At 46.4% G+C, this 24656-nt stretch overlaps 1 long non-coding RNA gene across 1 annotated transcript; it reads left to right on the forward strand.

The window, feature by feature from the left end:
• The first annotated feature begins 10813 nt into the window (after window positions 1–10813).
• Window positions 10814–11111, forward strand: LOC125432490. The gene is made up of 2 exons (XR_007244482.1): window positions 10814–10869; window positions 10966–11111. It is a non-coding gene; the product is annotated as an uncharacterized LOC125432490 (long non-coding RNA).
• The last annotated feature ends 13545 nt before the right edge of the window (window positions 11112–24656 follow it).

Raw genomic sequence — 24656 nt, forward strand, 5'->3', positions numbered from 1 at the left:
AAGGAGATTGTAAGCCCCTTTGAGTCTCCTGCAGGAGAGAAAGGGGGGATATAAATCCAAACTCTTCTTCTTCTCCCCACAACAGACACCTTGTGAGGTAGGTGAGGCTGAGAGAGTTCAGAGAGAACTGTGACTAGCCCAAGGTCACCCAGCAAGAATGTATGAGTGCGGAAACACATCTGGTTCACCAGATAAGCCTCTGCCACTCATCTGGAGGAGTGAGGAATCAAACTGGTTCTCCACTACATCACACTGGATCTCCCAGGTGACTGGACCGTTACCCACTGGTGCCTGTTCATTTATGTATTTCGTATATTTGTATTTTTCTGTTCTCCCCGATGGAGACTCAAAAGTGGCTAACACTACACCACAGCTGTCAAACTTGCGGCCCTCCAGATGTTATGGACTACAGTTCCCATCATCCCCTGCCAGCATCATGATGGGGACTGTAGTCCATAACATCTGGAGGGTAGCAAGTTTGGCACCTATGCACTACACAGAAAAAGACACATTACAGTAGCGCTTCCCAAAGTGGGCAGTACTGCCCCGGGTGTGGTGGAATGACCTACGGGGGCACGAAGAGGCAAAAGGGCGGTCGGGGGGTGTTGGGGTTGGGCCATTTCAATTGTGTTGTTCGCTTATTTACAGATCAAGCTATGGAATCTTCTGGCAAATCTGGTGTAAACTCAGAATTTTTGTTCTGACATTGAAAAGCTGGTACCAACCAGGTCAAGTTCATCCATTTTGCTGAATAAATTAAACTAAAAAGTTTGAGTCGGATTTCCAATTTATTGTTACTGTTTCTAATTTAATTGTTATTGTCCTCCTTAGTGAGAAGAGAAGAAGAGTTTTGGATGAATATCCCCCCCCCCTTTCCTGTAAGGAGACTCAAAGGGGCTTACAATCTCCTTTCCCTCCCCACAACAAACACCCTGTGAGGTGGGCGGGGCTGAGAGAGCTCCAAGGTCACCCAACTGGCATGTGTTGGAGTGCACAATCTAATCTTGTTCACCAGATAAGCCTCCACAGCTCGTGACAGAGCAGGGAATCAAACCCGGTTCCTCCAGATTAGAGTGCACCTGCTCTTAACCACTACGCCACTGCTGCTCTCATGCAAACCACTATTTTGAATAATGCTTTTTATAGGGTGGGGGGCACTTGGGATGAGTTCGTGGAACTGTTACCGCTGTTTGCCAGGTAACCATAAGTGATTTCAGCTCAGCAACATAATGAGGCGCAGGAAGCTGATGTTCTTCAAGCAAAAAGGATTTTATTGCAGGTGGTGGTCACAGCTCGGTCAGGAGAGAATCACGCCCTTGCAACGCAGTGCAAGAACTTTTATTCCCAAACTTCAAAGGGGGCAAAGGGGAGGGGAGGGGACAAGTCCCTCACCCAAAACACTAATCGTAAAACAAGACAGTTCACAAACAAGATACAGTTACACTTTTCTGAATGGGATTCCCAAATCCCGCTGTCAGGCGTCTTCCCACGAGCTCTCGCAATGGTGCTGAACGGAGAGCAGATAAGGTTTTATTCATAAAACTCCAGGTGACTCGCTATCGCAATGCCCTCAGGCTCCTGCTTCACCTTGCTGTAACAAAGAGAAGTTCAAACTGTCCAATGGTGGTCCCTGCACGTCTTCCAACGGCTGGGTGACCCTTGGGTGCTGGCAACAGATTCGATTAGCAAGTCCAAAGAGGGTCTTTGTCCTTATCAAAGAGTCGGCTGGGCGTTGGTCTAAGCTGCATTCCAGAGCCTACTTCCTTGTCCCTTAATATCAGACCTTTCTGGCCACTGCTTTGGCCATCAGACACAAATTTCAAAAACAACATTTCTAAACTTAAACCTAAGAAAAACCTTAAAGGATAAACACACATACTTATAGGCAAGACTTGACATATACCTATTGGCAGGGCTTGCTTAAAACTAATAGAACATTAACCTAACTGAAGAACCTTGTGAGCTTCCATGTGAGCTCCCAATGTGAGCATGTGAGCTCCCAAAGGCACCTGATGGGCCACTGTGAGTAGCAGAGAGCTGGACTAGATGGACTCTGGTCTGATCCAGCTGGCTTGTTCTTATGTTCTTATGTTCTTAACCTTGTTAAACTAAAATCCTAAACCTAACTGAAGAACCTTGTTCAACTAAAATCCTAAACTGCAGGCATACACTCCACTAAGGCCCCTTCCGCACACGCAAAATAATGCGTTTTCAAACCACTTTCACAACTGTTTGCAAGTGGATTTTGCTATTCCGCACAGCTTCAAAGAGCACTGAAAGCAGTTTGAAAGTGCATTATTCTGCATGTGCGGAAGGAGCCATAGAGGGGCTTTTATTACATCCTAGAATGACACAAACACAAGGGAAATCATATAGCACTGGCACAAACATACATATACATTCTCTGTGAACCTTACGGAGGCTTCTGAACCACACAACTCTCCGTGTCCGGGCATGGAGCCGGTGTAGCCAGGCAACCTGACTTCAGGAGAATATTTTGTTCATTTTCCTGGTGGTAACAGAACCAAAGGGGTGAAGACCCGAAAATGTTCAGGGACCACTGCAATACAGCAGCAAGCCAGAAAGGGGGAGGGGATCTTCCAGTTGCTGAAGCCCCATTTAGACATGCTGGGTGACCCTGGATTCACACCGCCCTTTTGAAAAGCACATTCTCACCTGGGAACTCCTTGAAACTGTGGGGCTGGCAGGTGTGGGGCTGGGTGGATCTGGTCAGCAAATGGACCGGAAAAATTATACAAGACACACGTATGCTGCTAAAGTGGCATTCAATGTATTACCCTCTTATATTTCTAATCATACATAAAATACAAGTGCAACAATGCTTATTTGTATTTCTATTCCAAGTGGACTTCCTTGGAAGGAGCGCAGGGATTTTCTCACGCGTGCTGAAACAGTTCACTCTCAGTTTAGTGCACACTCAAAACAGTCCAACTGGAGCCTTGTTGCAATGCGGAGAAAAATTCAGCAAGCAAAAAGTTCAACAAGCAGAAGCTAGTCGCGTAACTAAAGCTTTTCGATGCCTTCTTGCTGAATTTTTCTCCGCATTGCAACAAGGCTCCTTTAAATGGACTCCAGCAGGAGCTCACGTAAGATTTCAGCCACGTATCCAGAATAACAACATACTCTTGAAGAATAAGAACTTTGTAAATGTCAGGATAATATCCTATGACTATGGTTTTGGATACAAATATATGAAGAGCAGGACTAATACGTTGGACTGTTTTGAGTGTGCACTAAACTGAGAGTGAACTGTTTCAGCACGCGTGAGAAAATCCCTGATTAGAAATATAAGAGGGTAATACATTGAATGCCACTTTAGCAGCATACGTGTGTCTTGTATAATTTTTCCGGTCCGTTTTTTGACACGCTCTTTGAGACGTACGTTTCCATTCATAAATTTCTGGATCTGGTCAGCCCCACTGCAATGTGGGGCGGGGAGGAGGACATTTACATCTGCCCAGCAAATAATTTGCTCAGACTGCCTGCAGGCTATTTTCTGTTTTATTTATTTTATTGGGTTGCTACCTTGACCATTCCCAACCGATGTTGGGCTCCGACGGTTCCCACCTGTTGATGAATTTTGCAATGTAGGCTGAATTGCTTACAAAAAGGACATTCTCACTCCTGTCAAGCTTTTGTGCGGTGTTCAAATTCAGCTGCTTTGCCTATCTATCCACTATGGGCAGCGATCTCCACATCCACTCTTACTGGAACCTCTTCTCTTCTCCTCTGACAAGGTATTTACTGTCCTCTCTAATTTGCAGTGTAACCTCACACAGAGGTGGGATCCAGCAGGTTCTCACCAGTTCCCGAGAGTGGGTTACTAATGATTTGTGTGTGCCGAGAGGGGGCTACTCATTGGGTCTGCTTTTCCGTTAGAAATTCCATTAGGTCCAAAAATCATCAAGTCCTGTTGTTTCCTATGTGGCTGGTGAGCGAAGGTCGAAAACGGGATCATTCTCCCTGTTGTTGGGCTGTTTTAAAAACATGTTTTAGAAATATGGTAAAGTTCCTTGTTGAAGGAAAGTATCCTTCTTTTGATTTCTAGAAACAAAATTAAGTATTTGAAAGTATTAAGTATTTGACAGGCAGTCAATTAGAGGAGAAGTCGTTGTTTCTGTTGGCAGTAGACGATAGGACTTGCTATCATGAGTTTAAATTATGGACAGAAAGATACCAGCTGGAAAGTAGGAACTTTTTTTTACAGTAAGAGTTTTTTACAGAAATAGAGAAATTATTAATGCCCCACCCCCGGAATGCCTGGCCACGCCCCCGTCGTGCCCAGCCCAGCCCCATTGGCGCTACGCCACAGTTTGAATCCCACCACCATGGGAACCTGTTACTAAAATTTTTGGATCCCACCACTGCTCACATACCTTCTCCTGGGAAACTGGGTATTCAGCCACTCCAGGTAATAATGGTTTTTATAGCTCACAAAAGCTCGCCTGACGCAAGATTCGGAGACTCCTGTTGGCCTGAGGTCAGACTCGGATCTACCGCCGGTGGGCCTCTGCGATCGAGCTCGGTGAAAGAAATAGCTCCTGCGAGTTCTCCAAGGTTAAACAGAACTCTACTAGCTGCAATTGTCAGCACTTCAAGATTAAAGAGGTGGAGGAGTAAGCAGTAATTGAAGAATAATCAGTATGGGCCAAAAGAAACGAATGGGAGATGCTGAAGGAGACTCCAAGGGCATTGGTAACCAAGCAACAACAAAAAAATGATAATTTTTACAAGGCACAAATACCCACAACAAACAGATTTGAGGCTCTAATGGTCAATGAAGAGGAGATAACATCGCAAGCATATCTAGTAAGTCCTGGGATAGATATAAGCAAAACAAAACACTTCTTCACGCAACGTGTGATTGGTGTTTGGAATATGCTGCCACAGGAGGTGGTGATGGCCACTAACCTGGATAGCTTTAAAAGGGGCTTGGACAGATTTATGGAGGAGAAGTCGATTTATGGCTACCAATCTTGATCCTCCTTGATCTGAGATTGCAAATGCCTTAACAGACCAGGTGCTCGGGAGCAACAGCCGCAGAAGGCCATTGCGTTCACATCCTACATGTGAGCTCCCAAAGGCACCTGGTGGGCCACTGCGAGTAGCAGAGAGCTGGACTAGATGGACTTTGGTCTGATCCAGCTGGCTTGTTCTTATGTTCTTAAATACAGACATAAAAACGGTTTAGGTAAACAAGCAGTGTCTAAGGAGCTGTGTGAATGTGCTAATTTATTACAGCTCGTAGCTGAAACAGTAGAGCTTATTTGCAAAGAAATAAAGTCTCTCCATTGCAAAATGGGTGTAGTTATCAACCGAAGAGCTCGAGAAGAGTTACGGTGGCAAAAGCAAACGATGTAATGTAGCTAATGATATCACTGGTGATGCATCTGAGAAACTCAGGTCCCTAATCTTTAAAGAGATAGAGAAGCCCTCCCAGCTAATCTTGGCTCCAAATAAGATCTGTTTGGAAATACTTCATTACAGAGGCTTGCTTTTGGTTTGGGATAATATGTTTTGTTAAGAGGCAACTGGGCATGTTACTAGGAAATAAAGCTAAGTATTTGGACTTAGAATATAGAGTTGGAAGAGACCACAACAGCCATCCAGTCCAATGCCCTGCAATTCAGGAACACACAACCAAAGCACTCCTGACAGATGGCCATCCAGCCTCTCTTTAAAAACCTTCACAGAAGGAGACTCCACCACCCTCCGAGGTAGTGCATTCCACTGTCCAACAGCCCCGACAGAAAGTTCTTCCCGAGTTCTTCCTATAGTAACTATGCTATATTTTTAAAACGCCATTGTATAGTTTTTAATAAATTGCTGTTACCGTGTTTCCCCGAAAATAAGACAGTGTCTTATATTAATTTTTGCTCCCAAAGATGCGCTATGTCTTATTTTCAGGGGATGTCTTATTTTTCTGTGTTCTGTTCGTCGGGCATGCTTCCAAACAAAAACTTTGCTATGTCTTACTTTCGGGGGATGCCTTATATTTCGCACTTCAGCAAAACCTCTACTACGGCTTATTTTCCGGGGATGTCTTATATTTGGGGAAACAGGGTCGCCACCCTGAGCCCAGCTTTGCCAGAAAAGGGCAGGATATAAATAAAATAATGATAAATGTCTGCATTTCATGGCCAGTTAAGTCTGGTTGCGTGTTTTTTAAACTTCCTCTATAAACCAGCCTTCCTAGTGAGAAGTTACCTCGTTGCATCTGATGAAGTGGGCTCTAATCTACAAAAAAATCAAACAACCCCAGTGCTGAAATAAATGGTGTATAGTTTACTGTGCCCCTAGACCCCTATTTATTTCTGTTACAGCAGGAGCAGCAGTGGCGTAGGAGGTTAAGAGCTCGTGTATCTAATCTGGAGGAACCGGGTTTGATTCCCAGCTCTGCCGCCTGAGCTGTGGAGGCTTATCTGGGGAATTCAGATTAGCCTGTACACTCCCACACACGCCAGCTGGGTGACCTTGGGCTAGTCACAGCTTCTCGGAGCTCTCTTAGCCCCACCTACCTCACAGGGTGTTTGTTGTGAGGGGGGAAGGGCAAGGAGATTGTCAGCCCCTTTGAGTCTCCTGCAGGAGAGAAAGGGGGGATATAAAACCAAACTCTTCTTCTTCTTCTTCATACAGCTGCCCTTCAGAAATGAATACTATACCTTTTCTCAATTACATTTCACATTTATGGTTGTGGATTTGTTGTGGATTTCCTAAATTTCAAAGCTTGGCAGGGTAACCAACAGCTTAGAGCAGTGTTGGCTAACCTCTGACATGTGCGTCAAAGGTGACATTCCGCATTTTGGGTGACCCAACAGCGTTGATCAACATCCGACAACACCTGAATTTGTTTGGCCTGAGTTTCATTTTTGTAATTATTTGACTTCCTTTATATAATACATAGCATCACACATTGTTGGACAGTATTTTTTTAAACAAATGAATAAGTAAAGAATTGTTTCTCTTTTGTTCAGGGTGGGTGTGTGACGTGCCGCCAGAATCAAGTTGGGCATTTTTTGAATTTTCGACACACCCAGTTCAGAAGGTACATCATCACCCTGCCCCTTTGAATAGAGGTTCATGGAATATGATTTACCAGATGATGTAATTTACCTCCAGGCTATGAAAAGCACCAACTGTCCGTTTCTAAACATTAAACCCCTAATAAAGGGATAAGACGTTTTTCTTTCTCCAAGCTGTTGAAATCCCCATTAGACCTGCAGAGTGAGAAGCAATCACCACCCATTAATCGCTCAGTAATTTATTACACTCATGGACCATCAGAATAACGCTATATAATCCATCTTGAGTGTCAGCAAGAAAGACAGACTGTAAATAACCAAATGAATAAATTAACAGATAGCTTAAGGACCGATCTCATACATCTGAGAAAGCGACCCCCATTCCATCTCAGTGGATCCTAGACGGAACAGGTGTTAGTCTTTAAGATGCCCCTAGAAGAAGAAGAGGAGTTTGGATTTATATCCCCCCTTTCTCTCCTGTAGGAGACTCAAAGGGGCTTACAATCTCCTTTCCCTTCCCCCCCCCCCACAACAAACACCCTGTGGGGTGGGTGGGGCTGAGAGAGCTCTGAAGAACTATGACTAGGTCACCCAGCTGGCATGTGCTGGAGTGCACAAGCTAATCTGGTTCCCCAGATAAGCCTCCACAGCTCAAGCAGCAGAGCGGGGAATCAAACCCGGTTCCTCCAGATTAGCGTGCACCTGCTCTTAACCACTATGCCACTGCTGCTCCGCCACTAGACTTCTGATCACACAGTGGTACCTTCTGAGAACTACCAGGAAAACAGGGACAGATGGAGTCTCTGGGGCCGTTTCTGCACGGTCCAAATATCACAGGGTTGTACAAGAGAAATATCCCAGTTTGGTCAAGAAGTTCGCAAGGTTCCGAAACCTAAAGTGGGTTTGTTCTGCGATATTTCCCTCATTCCGGGTTTTTCAAAAGCCGCTAAAATGTCAATCTTTTCCCAAAACCCCACATTGAATCGCCTCCGTGCGAAGGCCATGGGACCAAAACCGATTTATTTCCCTCACCCCACCGCCTGATCTCCCTGCCTTGCATCATGCTCACCCAGTTCCAGCTCACTCCCACCAAGCGCCACTCACCAGCTGATTTGCAGCCAGCCCAACTCGCGTTCCCAACAGGATCCAGAGAGGGGAGGGGTGGGGAAGCATCTGCCTGGCAGGATGCTCTCATACCGTGACAGCCCCAAAGACCAGTCAAGCGTTATTTGATATATCATGGCAGGGCGGGGGGGGGGGGGGTGTCTCATGCTGGAGTTTCTTTCACACCTTTAAATGTGGATGGGACATAGTGCTCTGCCCAGTATTGATCAAAAGGTTTAACTTTGTATGTACACCATGCCTGCCGTGTTGCTCACTGCACCAGCTCCTTTCCAAAGCCAGAGAAGAAGAAGAGTTTGGATTTATATCCCCCCTTTCTCTCCTGCAGGAGACTCAAAGGGGTTTACAATCTCCTTGCCCTTTCCCCCTCACAACAAACACCCTGTGAGGTGGGTGGGGCTGAGAGAGCTCCGAGAAGCTGTGACTAGCCCAAGGTCACCCAGCTGGCGTGTGTGGGAGTGCACAGGCTAATCTGAATTCCCCAGATAAGCCTCCACAGCTCAGGCGGCAGAGCGGGGAATCAAACCCGGTTCCTCCAGATTAGATACACGAGCTCTTAACCTGCTACGCCACTGCTGCGTAGGGTTTTGTGTGTCCTGCTTGATTTTCCTGCAGTTGCTGTGGATCTGCCAATCAGAAGCATTGCCTTGGGGAGGAAGGAAGAGCCAATCAGAATGCAGCACACTGGGCATGCATGCTGCATCAGCGTTATGAAAACAAAAAAAGCCGGGCCGTATGAAAGAAATTGGAGTATTTCCTCCTGGTCTCCAACTCCTTCGCAGAAACAGGCACCTATGCAAAGGGAGAAACCGGGATAAAATAGACCCGGATTGCAAGATACCAATTGTAACCTGGTATAATTGTGCTGTGCGGAAACGGCCTGGGTGCCTTTTTGTTATGTGTGAATGCTGTGCTGAAGTGACTCTTGTGTACTCTCAAGCTGGTAATGAATGGTCACAGAGACAGGGTTGTATGGGAAAACCCTAAATCAGGAGTCCCCAGTCTTTTAGAACCTTTGGGTTCCTTTGGGATTCTGACACCGTATGGCAGGCACAAGATGGCCGCAGCAGGAGGCGGAGCCCATCGCAAAATGGCGGCTGCAGCTGACTTTCAATCACAGAGCAGGGATCCTTGTTCAGTGGTGACCGTTGCTGTCAAAGCAGTGCTTTTAAAAATCTGCACTGCGGGTCAAATCTCTAAGGGCCGGCCAAAAACCCTGCCTGCTTTCTAAAAACACTTGCTGGGCATCCATGCCCTAAATTATTGCAGACGTGTCACGTCTCTCTCACTGGCTTTAGGGGAAAGGTGGCTTATCAAAAGTCAATGTGTGTTTTGGCTCTTCCACAGTGTCTGCTGGCTGCATTACATAAGAAGGAAAGCGAAATCTGAACGTATGCTTTTCCTATCTCGTTTGACCCCACCTCTCTGCCCACATAATTTTCTTCCAAGTAAGGCTGCCAATCTCCAGGGGGTACCTGGAGATTTCCTCAGTGCTGGGATTCAAAAATGTTAGTAACAGGTTCCCATGGTGGTGGGATTCAAACTGTGGCGTAGCGTAATGGAGGCCTAAGGCAGAAGGGCACAGGCGAGGCATAGCCAGGCATTCCTGAAGTAGGGGCATTCTACCAGGCGGGGCTGTGGCAGGGGCGCGGCCGCTGTGCCCGATCCTTGTAAGGGCGGGAAGCGAATGCGCGGTAGGCGCAGGCTGCCACGCACGCCGGTGCACCTCACTGCTGGAGCTGCTTCAGGATTCTGCACACTACTGCTGAGAGGAGGGAGTAACTAAGGCAAAAATCACGTGGCAAAATCACCAATTACCGGCCTATAAATTTAATAAATAATAATAATAATAATAATAATTAGTAACCCCCTCTCGGCACACACAAATAATTAGTAACCTACTCTCGGGAACCTATGAGAACCTGCTGGATCCCACCTCTGGATCTCCTGCTATTGCAATTGATCTCCAGATGACAAAGATCCCTTCCCCTGTAGAAGATGGCTGCTTTGGAAGGTGGACTATATGGCATTACAGCCAGCTGAGGTTCCTCTTTCCCCCAATCCCCGCCCTCCACAGGCTCTGCCCTCCAAAATCTCCAGGCATTTCCCAACCGAGAGCTGGCAACCTTCCTTTAAAGAATTCCTGCATTTCCTCCTTGAGAAGGAGCTGGCAGAAGCGATCAGATTGATCAATGTCAATAAGAGGAGCATTGCTGCAGAGGATGTTCGCACCGATGCACAGCTTCCATAACCAACGTGCAAATTTGGCACACTCTTCGGCCCAAACAACACATGATGTTCAACACATGATAGCCACCCACACTGGCTACTGTAACCCCCATGCTCAGAATGGGAGTTGGCCAAGTAAGGGGTGGGAGACTCAAGAAACAGCAAGGAGGCTGCAGAGGGCTGCGGATTTTGACGAAACTCCCATTTGTTCTCCACTGCTACTGCAAGATCAATATGGATCCATCTGCAATTTATCTCTCCTGTACAGTGATAGATTCTCCTCTAAGTATCCAAGAGCTACAGAATCACGGATGGATAGCAGTGCCAACCCCCATGCTCAGAATGCATTTGACCCTAGTAAGGAATTGGAGACTCAAAGCTTGTAAGAGGCTGCAGGAGCTCATGTAGTTTGGAGGAGGCAAGGCTACCAGACTCGGACCTTAGTTTATATAAATATAACTACCTGTATTAAAAGGTAAAGCTGCAATATTATTCAGGAACTTCTGGGAAGGAAGTAGTTTATTTTATTTTACTATGTGTGTAAAATGTTAGGAGTTTATTATTTCAGGAGTTTCTTTTTGTATTTTGTAATGGGTGAGGGATTCTCCTGGAAACCTTCATCATAGTAGAATCCTGTTCACCAAAGCCCTTGCGAGTCTTCAGGAGCCAACCCACTTGCAAAGAAGAATTAGACTTAAGCAGTATCAGTAGACTATAGCTTCTAGAAGGACTTGAAAATGAAACTTAGACAGGACCTTGAAGTGTGATGTTAAATGTTGATGTTATATATTTATATGTTAAGAAGAAGTAAACCATGTTGTTTTTTAAAATTGTTGTGTACCGACTCATTCCAAAGTTACCCCACAGAACCCACAAGATAGAGGATTACACTACCACATGCCTAATTTCCGCCTCCCTCTCCATTAACATTTTAGGACTAGGCTCCCAGGGTCCCAATGTAAACATCAATGCGTCCAGTTCTCCGAGGTGAGCTGAGGAGGAAATGAGACCAAAATGGAGGGCAACCAAAATGGTCAAAGGTTTGGAGTCCATGCCCTACAAATTGCTGCGGTGGAAATTTGTTTTAATGTGGTTAGTTTTAGTTATGTATTTTATGTGCTGTTATTAAAACAGTTGTATTGTGAGGCACTTATGAGCCTTTTAGAGTGTGAGGCGGCCTATAAATCGAATAAACAACAACAACAACTATTTATTTATTTATTTATTATTATTATTATGAGTGAGTGAGTAGTGAGTGAGTAGTGGTAGGCAGCCGAGGAACCTAAGTAGAAGTCTCAGAAAGAGCACGGGAAGGGCGGGACCATCTGTTACCCTCTGGGCAAGCAGACTCACCGATCACAAGACCCCATGACTCACGGGTCACCAGGTGTCCTGGACAAAGGGACAAAAGGTGCATACCCCCAGGTATGGATTAGGCCCAGACAGGAGCGTTTCCTCCCGCACGTACGCAGCCCCTCTGATTCATGTATTGCGCAACATTCTCCCGCTCTCCCGCCTTCCCAAAAACCCTAATAAAAGGTGCCAGGGACCAGAGCACGGCAGATTAGCCGGATTAGCCCGCTACTGGCTTCTCTCCACCGGATGATATCGCTGCGTCTCGCCTATTCCTTGTGTCGCCCGTAACGAGTTCAAATAATAATAATAATAATAATAATAATAATAATAATAATAATAATAATAATAATACAAAGCAAACACTTAGGGAGCTGGGGAAGTTTAGGTTGGTGAAGCGAAGGTTAGGAGGTGACATGATAGCCATGTTTAGATATTTGAAGGGATGCCCTGTTGGTGAGGCCCGAGGACCTAGAGCTGAGAGAAAACTTTCTGACACATCAGAAAATTATAAACCATTTTATTTCAGCACTTCAGGGTTTGATTTTTTGTAGATTGGGGCCAAATTTCATCAGATGCAGTAGAGGTAACTTCTCGGTAGGCAGGCTGGTTTATAGAGGAAGTATTGTTGTTTTTAAAATACCAGGCTCAACTGGCCATGAAATGCAGGAGAAATTTATCATTATTTTATTTATTTTATGTATTTCTTGGCAAAGCTGGGCTCAGGATAGCTAACAGCAATTTATTAAAAACAATACAACAAAGTTTTAAAAATATAGCATAGTTACTATAGGAAGAACTCAGGAACTGTTCGACAGTGGAATGCATTTCTTCGGAGTGTGGTGGAGTCTCCTTCTTTGGAGGTTTTTAAAGAGAGGCTGGATGGCTTTGGTTGTGTGTTCCTGCATTGCAGGGGGTTGGACTGGATGACCCTTGGGGTCTCTTCCGACTCTATGATTCTATGGAACACACATTTTTGGTGAAACTTAAGGAGCCCTATGTGGCACAGGAGTTAAAGTGTCCAACTAGTTCAAATTCCTGCTTGGGCCACAGAAGCTTACATGCTGACCTTGTACCAGCCTCACTTTATCAGCCTAATCCACTTTGCAGGGTTGTTGTGAGGATAAAATGAAGGAGAGGAGAGCAAAGTATGCCCCTTTTGCTCCCCACTGAAAAGAAAGGCAGGAAATGAATGAATGAATGAATGAATGAATGAATGAATGAATGAATGAATGAATATACAGTGATATGGGGAATTAAGACAAAGGACTGCCTTTCAAATTAGAAAGTGGGTTTCTGTGCAGGGTTATCTTGAAGTGCTGACCTGAAGCCAGAATTAGATTTAAGTCCAGCAGCATCTTAAAAGACCAACAAGTTTTCTAGAGTATAAGCTTTCAAGAGCTTCCATCTTCAAATAGCTTTTCGCCCCCCCCCCCGGTGACTCAACAGGGGCTGCCTGGGGTGTTTGTCCCCGGATGTCCCCCTTGTAGCTACGCCACTGCTTCCCAGTACTGGAATTCAGAGGTACATCGCCTCTATAGATGGAGATTCCATTTAGCCATCTCAGCTCATACTCTGGGACCGATCTTCCTCCATTAATTTGTCTAATCCCCTTCCAAGGCCATTTATAAGTATCACTGGCTATTTTCCAGCATAGACTTTCATAATGCCACGGCCGGTGGAAATACATCAGGGGCACTTTTCCTCACACTGTGGTGGAGACAGCTTTCCTGGTTGTCTTGTAGCTGCCTTGCCAGACAAAAGGTGGAAATACTGATATTTTTCTTTGGGTTGGGACTCTGCAAAGATCTGGAGGGGGTGGGGTTTTCTCCAGTGGTGGGATCCAAAAATTTTAGTATCAGGTTCCCATGGTGGTGGGATTCAAACTGTGGTGTAGCGCCAATGGGGCTGGGCTGGGCACGATGGGGGCGTAGCCGGGCATTCCAGGGGCGGGGCATTCCTGAGCAGGGCTGTGGCAAGGACGCAGCCGCTGCGCCGGTCCTTGGGTGGGAAACGAATGCACGCAAGCGCAGGCTGCCACGCGCGCCGGTGCACCTCCCGCTAGACTGCTTCAAGTTCTGCGCGCTACTGCTGAGAGGAGGGGCGTAACTAAGGCAAAAATCACCAATTAGTAACCCCCTCTCGGCACACACAAATAATTAGTAACCTACTCTCGGGAACCTGTGAGAACCTGCTGGATCCCACCTCTGGTTTTCTCTCAACAAGTAAAAGGTTTCTATACAAGAAGGACAAAAAGAAAACAGAGTCTCTGTGTTTGCCTCAATCTTGATTGCAGCTGGTGCAGAAAAGTTACATCAGCGGAAACTCATCGCCCTTGATGAGAACTGGAAAGCGAAACTAGCTCAGCACTTGCAAAACCAAGAGCTGGTGTTGAGCAAAGGGACCTTTGCCCTCTCAATACCAGGGTAGCCAACCTCCACGTGAAACACAGAAACAGAGGGCTGGAAGGGGCAACTAGATCAGTTGTCCCTATGGGGTCAGGAAGGACCTTTCTTCCAGATCAGGTTGGCCAGAGCATACGCATAAGCATAAGCATTTTATTGTCATTGTGCACGCACAACAAAATTCACAGCAGCATTCCTCGATGCACACAATTTCAGACTCATACCCCATCCTCGCTTTCCCCTTCCTCCACCCATCCCTATACAGCCCCAAACACATCAACACGGAGCCGCGGAGTTCAGCATCACCACAGCTCTAGAGTAGAAGCTGTCTCTAAGCCTCTTTGTCCTAGTTTTGATAGACCCGTATCCAGTGGTGGGATCCAAAAATTTCAGTAACAGGTTCCCATGGTGGTGGGATTCAAACTGTGGCGTAGCGCCAATGGGGCTGGGTGGGGCACGATGGGGGCGTGGCAGGGTATTCCAGGGGCGGGGCATTCCTGGGCGGGGCTGTGGCAAGGACACAGCCACTGCGCAAGTCCTTGGGCGGGAAACGAATGCACGCAGGCGCAGGCTGCCACGCATGCCGGTGCACCTCCTGCTAGACTGCTTCAAGTTCTGCCCGCTTCTGCTGAGAGGAGGGGCGTAGCTAAGGCAAAAATCACGTGGTAAAGTCACCCATTAGTAACCCCCTCTCGGCACACACAAATAATTAGTAACCTACTCTCGGGAACCTGTGAGAACCTGCTGGATCCCACCTCTGCCTGTATCGTCTGCCGGATGGTCACAGTTCAAAAAGAGAGTGTGCTGGATGAGACGGGTCTCTCGGAATATTTTCGGCTTTCTTTAGGCTTCGGGAATTATAGAGTTCTTCCAAGGAGGGGAGAGGGCAGCCGATAATCCTCTGTGCAGTAGTGATCACCCTTTGGAGCGCCTTCCTATCTGCCACTGTGCAACTGGAGAACCATACACAGATGCAGTAGGTTAAGACACTCTCTACAGCACAGCGGTAAAAGGACAGCAGCAGTTTTCCATTCAGTTGTTGTGTGTTTGTGAGTTTAGGCTTTTTCTGGGCATAGAGCAAGAGTCATTGGGGGAGGAGAGGGGGGTAATTGTGCATTTCTTGCATTGTGCAGGGGGTTGGACTAGATGAACATTTGAGGTCCCTTCCAACCCTCTGTTTCTATGTTTCACATGGAGGTTGGAAACACTAGTAGTTCAACAACAACCTTTATTTGGCATTTAAAAATAGTTCTAGAGCATTGCCAGACATTTTTGAAATACGAATCAAGAGTACATTCAAAGCGCAGACAGGAAGACTATATAGCAGTATACATTACTTAGAAAATTCGGTCACTTGTAAAAGAAATTTTGCTACTTTTTCCAAGAGCATGACATCTGTGTTGTTTAACAGAAGCTCAGTCAGAGTCACTTTCGGATTTGTCTAGGGCCAACCTGGGAGAGAAATTCCTGATGCCCACATATCTCGGACAGTCAAGAATAATGTGAGCAAGAGTCTCCACTTGATTTTTACAGTGTGGACAAACCCGATCCTGAAGAGGTATGGATAAGTAGCGACCCTTTGTAATGGCCGATGGGAAGGTATTGGATCTGGCCCTTGTGATAATCCATCCCTGTTGGAGTTCAGTTAATAATTCAAGATATTTGGCTATGTGCCCCTGTTCCGGTATTATTCCGACAGAGAGGGGTGAGCATGATTTATTTGCTTGCCCCAACAAGATATGATATTCCTGTTCTAGAAGTTTACTTTTCAAGGTTTGGAAAATTTCTCTGGGTGTCAGCATACAGAGATCTTCCAATAATAAACCTATTGAGTAAATTTTTGATTTGAGAAGTTGATACTGATAGCGGAGCCAGGAGAGAATCCCACTCCTGGAATATGTCTGAACATCCCAATTACCGGCCTATAAATTTAATAAATAATAATAATAATAATAATAATTAGTAACCCCCTCTCGGCACACACAAATAATTAGTAACCTACTCTCGGGAACCTATGAGAACCTGCTGGATCCCACCTCTGGATCTCCTGCTATTGCAATTGATCTCCAGATGACAAAGATCCCTTCCCCTGTAGAAGATGGCTGCTTTGGAAGGTGGACTATATGGCATTACAGCCAGCTGAGGTTCCTCTTTCCCCCAATCCCCGCCCTCCACAGGCTCTGCCCTCCAAAATCTCCAGGCATTTCCCAACCGAGAGCTGGCAACCTTCCTTTAAAGAATTCCTGCATTTCCTCCTTGAAAGGAGCACTTGAAAGCGATCAGATTGATCAATGTCAATAAGAGGAGCATTGCTGCAGAGGATGTTCGCACCGATGCACAGCTTCCATAACCAACGTGCAAATTTGGCACACTCTTCGGCCCAAACAACACATGATGTTCAACACATGATAGCCACCCACACTGGCTACTGTAACCCCCATGCTCAGAATGGGTTGACCCAGTAAGGGGTGGAGACTCAAAGCAGCAAGAGGCTGCAGAGGCTGCAGTTTTGACAAAACTCCCATTTGTTCTCACTGCTACAGATCAATATGGATCCATCTGCAATTTGTCTCCTGTACAGTGATAATTCTCACTGATGTCCAAAACTGCAAGTCACGGATGGATAACAGTGTAACCCCCATGCTCAGAATGGGCTGACCTAGTAAGGGGTGGAGACTCAAAGCAGCAAGAGGCTGCAGAGCTCATGTAGTTTGGAGGAGACGAGGCTACCAGACTCGGACCTTGGTTTGTATAAGCCCTTAACACCTTGTTAAGGTAGCTGCAATATTGTTGGGAACTACTGGGAAGGTAGTTGTTTATTTTTTGCTATGTTGTAAATGTTGGAGTTTATTGTTTCAGGGTTTCTTTTTGTGTTTGTAATGGGTGAGAGTTCTCCTGGAAACCTTCATCATGTTGAATCCTGTTCACCAAGCCCTTGGAGTCTTCAGGAGCCAACCCACTTGCAAAGAAGAATTGGACTTGGCAGTATCAGTAGACTGTAACTAGAAGGACTTGAAAATGAAACTTGAACAGGACCTTGAAGTGTGATGTTAAATGTTGATGTTATATGTTATATGTTAAGAAAGTAAACCATGTTGTTTTTTAAAATTGTTGTTGCAAACTCATTCCAAGTTCTGCCCCACAGAACCCACAAGATAGAGGTTACACTACCACATGCCTAATTTCCGCCTCCCTCTCCGTAACATTTGGGACAGGCTCCCAGGGTCCCAATGTCGCTGCAATGCGTCCAGTTCTCCGAGGTGAGCTGAGGAGGAAATGAGACCAAAATGGAGGGCAACCAAAATGGTCAAAGGTTTGGAGTCCATGCCCTACAAATTGCTGCGGTGGAAATTTGTTTTAATGTGGTTAGTTTTAGTTATGTATTTTATGTGCTGTTATTAAAACAGTTGTATTGTGAGCCGCCTTGAGCCCTTTGGGGGTGAGGCGGCCTATAAATCTAATAAACAACAACAACTGTTGTTGTTGTTGTTGTTGTTGTTATGGTGGTGGTGGTGGTGGTGGTGGTGAGCCGGCGAACCTCGTGGGGTCTCAGAAAGAGCACGGGAATGCCTGCACCATCTGTTACCCTCTGGGCAAGCGGACTCACCGATCACAAGACCCCATGACTCACGGGTCACCAGGTGTCCTGGACAAAGGGACAAAAGGTGCATACCCCCAGGTATGGATTAGGCCCCAGACAGGAAGTTTCACTCCCTTGCGTCACGCAGCCCCTCTGATTCATGTCATTAGCAACATTCTCCAGCTCTCCCGCCTTCCCAAAAACCTAATAAAGGTGCCAGGGACCAGAGCAGTAGATTAGCGGATTAGCCAGCTACTGGCTTCGTCTCCACGGGATGATATCGCTCGCGTCACCAGCCTATTCCTTGTGTAAAAGCTGCGTAGCTTGAGTTCAAATAATAATAATAATAATAATAATAATAATAATAATAATAATAATAATAATAATAATAATAATAATAATAATAATAATAATAATAATAATAATAATAATAATACAAAGCAAACACTTAGGGAGCTGGGGAAGTTTAGGTTGGTGAAGCGAAGGTTAGGAGGTGACATGATAGCCATGTTTAGATATTTGAAGGGATGCCCTGTTGGTGAGGGAGCGAGACCTAAACTTCAGGGAAAACTTTCTGACTGTCAGAAAATTATAAACCATTTATTTCAGCACTGAGGTTTGATTTTTGTAGATTGGAGCCCATTTCATCAGATGCAATGAGGTAACTTCTCGGTAGGCAGGCTGGTTTATAGAGGAAGTATTGTTGTTTTTAAAATACCAGGCTCAACTGGCCATGAAATGCAGGAGAAATTTATCATTATTTTATTTATTTTATGTATTTCTTGGCAAAGCTGGGCTCAGGATAGCTAACAGCAATTTATTAAAAACAATACAACAAAGTTTTTAAAATATAGCATAGTTACTATAGGAAGAACTCAGGAACTGTTCGACAGTGGAATGCATTTCTTCGGAGTGTGGTGGAGTCTCCTTCTTTGGAGGTTTTTAAAGAGAGGCTGGATGGCTTTGGTTGTGTGTTCCTGCATTGCAGGGGGTTGGACTGGATGACCCTTGGGGTCTCTTCCGACTCTATGATTCTATGGAACACACATTTTTGGTGAAACTTAAGGAGCCCTATGTGGCACAGGAGTTAAAGTGTCAACTAGTTCAAATTCCTGCTTGGGCCACAGGAAGCTTACATGCTGACCTTGTACCAAGCCTCTCACTTTATCCAGCTAATAATCCACTTTGCCCAGGAGGTTGTTGTGAGGATAAAATATGAAGGAGAGGAGGTAGCAAAGTATGCCCCTTTTGCTCCCCACTGAAAAGAAAGGCAGGGAAATGAATGAATGAATGAATGAATGAATGAATGAATGAATGAATGAATGAATATACAGTGATATGGGGGGAATTAAGACAAAAGACTGCCTTTCAAATTAGAAAGTGGGTTTCTGTGCAGAGGTTATCTTGAAGTGCTGACCTGAAGCCAAGAATTAGAATTTAAGTCCAGCAGCATCTTAAAAAAAGACCAACAAAGTTTTCTAGAGTATAAGCTTTCAAAAGGCTTCCATCTTCAAAATAGCTTTAGCCGCTGATTGACTCAACAGGGGCTGCCTGGGGTGTTTGTCCCCGGATGTCCCCCCTTGTAGCTCGCTCATGCTGCTTCCCAGTACCAGAATTCAAGAGGTACATAAGCCTCTATAGATGGAAATTCCATTTAGCCATCTCAGCTCATACTCTGGGACCACGATCTTCCCTCCATTAATTTGTCTAATCCCCTTGAAAGGCCATTTATAAGTATCACTGGCTATTTTCCAGCATAGACTTTTCATAATGCCACGGCCGGTGGAAATACATCAGGGGCACTTTTTTCTCACACTGTGGTGGGGAGACAGCTTTTCCTGGTTGTCTTGTAGCTGCCTTATGGCAGACAAAAGGTGGGAAATACTGATATTTTCTTTGGGTTGGGACTCTGCAAAGATCTGGAGGGTGGGGTTTTTCTCCAGTGGTGGGATCCAAAAAATTTTAGTATCAAGGTTCCCATGGTGGTGGGATTCAAACTGTGGTGTAAGCGCCAATGGGGCTGGGCTGGAACTTGCGATAGTAACCCGGCGGGGCATTTCCAGAGGCGGGGGCCATTCCTGAGCAGGGCTGTGCAAGCAGGGCGCTTTGGCAGCTGCGCGATCATGAATTGAAGGAAAACAGATACCCATGGCATGAGCTGCCAGAACACTGCAGTGGCGCCCGGTGCACCTCCCGCTAGACTGCTTCAAGTTCTCGCAGCCTACTGCTTTGAGGAGGAGGCGTAACTAAAGGCAAAAAAATCACCAATTAGAAAGTAACCCCCTCTCGGCACACACAAATAATTAGTAACCTACTCTCCCAGGGAACCTGTGAGAACCTGCTGGATCCCACCTCTGGTTTTCTCTCAACAAGTAAAAGGTTTCTATACAAGAAGGACAAAAAAAGAAAACAGAGTCTCTGTGTTTGCCTCAATCTTGATTGCAGCTGGTGCAAGAAAAGTTACATCAGCCGAAACTCATCGCCCTTGATGAGAACTGGAAAGCCGAGAGCAAGCTCAGCACTTGCCAAAACCAAGAGCTGGTGTTGAGCAAAAGGGACCTTTACCCTCTCAATACCAGGGTAGCCAACCTCCACGTGGGGAACACACAGAAACAGAGGGCTGGAAGGGGGCAGCTAGATCCAGTTGTCCCTATGGGGTCAGGAAGGACCTTTCTTCCCAGATCAGGTTGGCCAGAGCATACGCATAAGCATAAGCATTTTATTGTCATTGTGCCGCACAACAAAATTCTGCCCAGCATTTCCTCGTGCACACAATTTCAGACTCATACCCCATCCTCGCTTTCCCCTTCCTCCCACCCATCCCTATACAGCCCCAAACACATCAACAGACGGCGGGAGTTCAGCATCACCACAGCTCTAGAGTAGAAGCTTTGTCTCTAAGAGCCTCTTTGTCCTAGTTTTGATAGACCCATTATCCAGTGGTGGGATCCAAAAATTTCAGTAACAGGTTCCCATGGTGGTGGGATTCAAGCACAATAGCGTAAGCGCCAATGGGAGCTGGGTGGAGACGCGATATCGAAGGGCGTGGCAGGGAAATATTCAAGGAAGCGAGGGCATTCCTGAGGCGGGGCTGTGGCAAGGACACAGCCACTGCGCTAAGAGATCCTTGAGCAGGAAGCGAGATGCGCGAGCATGGGCTGGCCCTTACGCACATGCGATTGCACCTCCTGCTAGACTGCTTCAGAAGTTCTGCCGCTTCTGCTTGCTGAGGAGGCATTAGCTAAAGGCAAAAATCACGTGGTAAGAGTCACTTGCCCGTGGTAGCCCCCCTCTACGGCACACACAAATGGTGGTAACCTACTCTGAACCTATAACGGAGACCTGTGAACCTGCTGGATCCCACACTCTGCCTGTATAAATGCTGCGGGATGGTCACAGTTCAAAAAAGAGAGTGTGCTGGATGAGACGGGTCTCGGAATATTTTGACTTTCTTTGAAGCGGGGAATTATAGAAGAGTTCTTCAAAAGAGGGAGAGGGGCGGCCGATAATCCTCTGTGCAGTAGTGATCACCCTTTGGAAGCCTTCCTATCTGCCACTGTGCAACTGGGAGAACCATATACACACAGATGCAGTGAGTTAAGACACTCTCTACAACACAGCCGGTGCAAAAGGACAGCAGCAGTTTTTTTTTTCCATTCAGTTGTTGTGTGTTTGTGAGTTTAGAGCTTTTCTGGGCATAGAGCAAGAGTCATTGGGGGGGAGGAGAGGGGTAATTGTGCATTTCTTGCATTGTGCAGGGGTGGACTAGATGAACATTTGAGGTCCCTTCCAACCCTCTGTTTCTATGTTCACATGGAGGTTAAAAGCACTAGTAGTTCAACAACAACCTTTTATTTGGCATTTAAAATAGGATTCTAGAGCATTGCCAGACATTTTGAAATACGAATCAAGAGTACATTCAAAGCATGAGACAGGAAGACCTTGTATATAGCAGGTATACATTACTTAGAAATTAGGTCACTTGTAAAAGAATTTTGCACTACTTTTTCCAAGAGTATGACATCTGTGTTGTTTAACAGAGCTCAGTCAGAGTCACTTCCAGGATTTGTCTAGGGCCAACCTGGGAGAGAAATTCCTGATACCCACACTCTCTAGGACAGTCCAAGAATAATGTGAGCCCAAGAGTCTCCACTTGATTTTTTTACCACAGTGTGGACAAACCGATCCTGAAAGAGGTATGGATGAAGTAGCGACCCTTTGTAATGGCCGATGGGAAGGTAGTGGATCTGGCCCTTGTGATAATCCATCCCTGTTGGAGTTCAGTTAATAATTCAAGATATTTGGCTGTATGTGCCCTGTTCAGGTATTATTCCGACAGAGAGAGGGTGAGCATGGTTTATTTGCTTGCCCCAACAAGATATGATATATTCCTGTTCTAGAAGTTTACTTTTCAAGGTTTGGAAAATTTCTCACAGGTGTCAGCATACAGAGATCTTCCAATAATAAACCTATTGAGTAAATTTTTGATTTGAGAAGTTGATACTGATAGCGGAGCCAGGAGAGAATCCCACTCCTGGCATATGTCTGAACTAAAAACGATTGGAAAATTTATTCTGTCTTGTATTTGTTTAGGTAGAAACTGATTTGTATTAGGTAGAAATAGGATTTGTAAGTTTCCCTGTATTTGTGCTTGTATGGAACCTCCTTGGCCCAGGGCAGAGAGCCATCTCTGCCCCACCGAACTTATCCCATTCAAGTGTAAAGTCTCTGATGCAGCTTGTAGGACAAAGGAAAAACCTCAACCAGAAGCGCCTTGCCCTGCACCCTAATCTGCGTCAACAGGCAGAATAAAGGGACTCCGTCGTAAACTCTTTGCTGTCCTGACCCCGGACACCTGGAGAAAACCTTTGTGTGTCCCCGATCAGTGAACTGCGTCATCGCCTACGCCCTGCTCTGGCGTGAAGCTTGAAAGGGGATGCCTACTCGGACACTGATTGGTTCCTGCATGTTGCAAATGGAATGATTGGTTGTTTTGAATGGTGGTGGGCTGTCTTTGATTCTCCCGGGCTCCCGGCAGGGAGAAAGTATATAAGGTGTTGTAAGGCTGCTAGGAAGTGTTTGTCTCGCGGAAGGGAGGTGCTGACGCTTAGGTCCAGCATCTCAATAAATCACTTTTCTTTATCCAAGCCTTGTCGGGTCTTGCCCAGGTTCCTGAAGCTGCAGAAGCGGGATACCTCTGGAGCGAAGAAGTGTTATCCTGAGCAGCGGTAACAGTTAAGGGGCTTTCGTCCGGGGATTTTTCTGAACCTACGAGGAGAAACCGGTGTGCTCTCGAGGAACCGACAAACCGAACTGGCGGAGTGCAGTTCGAGAAGAAGCGGCAGTGGACTGCAGTGGTTTTGGAAGTCGGAGGTCACCAGCTTGGTCAGAAGAGTTGTGAAGCCCACTCTGCAGGACGGAGTGAGACGGACCTGCGAAGGGAGAAAGGGAACAGGAGATCCCAGAGAGAGAGAGAGGTACAATTTTCGTGGGAGCCGCCAAAGAAGGAGCGGAGACCTCGGCGTTAAGGGGTTGGTCAGGGGAAGGACGAGGAAAGAACCCAGAGCCAGGTTTAAACCAAGCGTGTCCTTAGGCTCAGGAATTTGGCAAAGCGGGTTTTGTCCAGGAAAGGACTGGAGCGGAAGCCCAAGTCAGGCGCAGTGGGTTGAATAAGTAGAGTTATGCTCAGTTTTGCAAAGGCAGAAATGGGAATCTGTGTGGATCCTAGAATGGAGGGGTTCCCAGTCTCTGCCTGAATCCTACCCACTGGCTTGTGTCTTGTATAATTAGGACAGGCTGGGGCCGCAAGCCCCTGTGCTCAAGGAGAAAAGAAGTTTGAGTCTTGGTGCAGGGGAGAATGGAGTCAGTGATATAATTTGTCAGCTGAAGCTATTTCTTGGGTGGCAACTTAAGGTTCCTTTAGTTGGCCCATCCTCCAGAATCTTTATCAGGTTTTGAGGAGTACCAGGATTGAAGAAGGAGGCCAAAACATTAGATAGAACTTTTATGGAAATATATAGAAATCTAAGAATTCTTCCTGCATTCCAGGGAACTAAAAGATTATGCTAGTGGTGGAACCAGGAGTCCTGCGGAGAGTCTACTGGTTTCAGGAGCCACCCCTTGAGAATATTCTGCCCCTCCCCAGACAATTTGCTGGAGTTTCCTGTCCCTCGCGAAGGCATGGCCTCCAGCCCTCTCGGGCGACCACTAGTAACAGGGATTCATTAGTTCTCTGGTCCAGCACCCACCTCCTCCCCAGCATGTCATCAGCAATGGAGGTTCCCAGGTGGTGCCGTCTGCCCCTCCTCCAGTGGGGAGATGGGCCCCCTTCCCCGATCCCACAGCCGATGTGCACCCTAGTACTTCCCTTACCTTTTCCCCAAAGGGGGGACTACACCTCCTCCCCCCAGCTAGGGGAAGGAACCTGAACCAGCTCTCCTCCTTTGACCCCAGAAAGCACACTTAACTCAGATGCTGGAGGGATGTGGCCTCACGCGAGGTAAAGAACATTACAGTCTGCCCTTAGGAGTTCCCCAGCGTTGCAAGCATTGTCCCCCACAGTTGGAAGTGCTTCCCCCCTCGATGGAGATCAGTAGAGACCCGTCTCTCCGTCCATCCCTGTCTACCAGCTCGGAGAATGGCGGCCCACTGCCCGTCTGAGGGTGCCGCGCCCCTCCCAACACGCCTTCAGGTCAGGAGGTGGCCCAATGCCCAGGTAGTGCCGGCGGGCATGTATCCCATCCGTACTCAAATGGGGGTGGCCCCAAATGGCGAACCCGGCTCCCTGTGCGTTCCACGTCCCCTTTACTGCCTCAGATTTGTATAATTGGAAAGAGGTCCCTTCAAGTATACAACTGATCCTTGGCTATGACCCAGCTGGTGGAGTCTATCTTAAGCTACTCACTTGCCCACTTATGCTGATAT

Source organism: Sphaerodactylus townsendi, linkage group LG05 (assembly GCF_021028975.2).
Source record: "Sphaerodactylus townsendi isolate TG3544 linkage group LG05, MPM_Stown_v2.3, whole genome shotgun sequence".
Taxonomy (NCBI): Eukaryota; Metazoa; Chordata; class Lepidosauria; order Squamata; family Sphaerodactylidae; genus Sphaerodactylus; species Sphaerodactylus townsendi.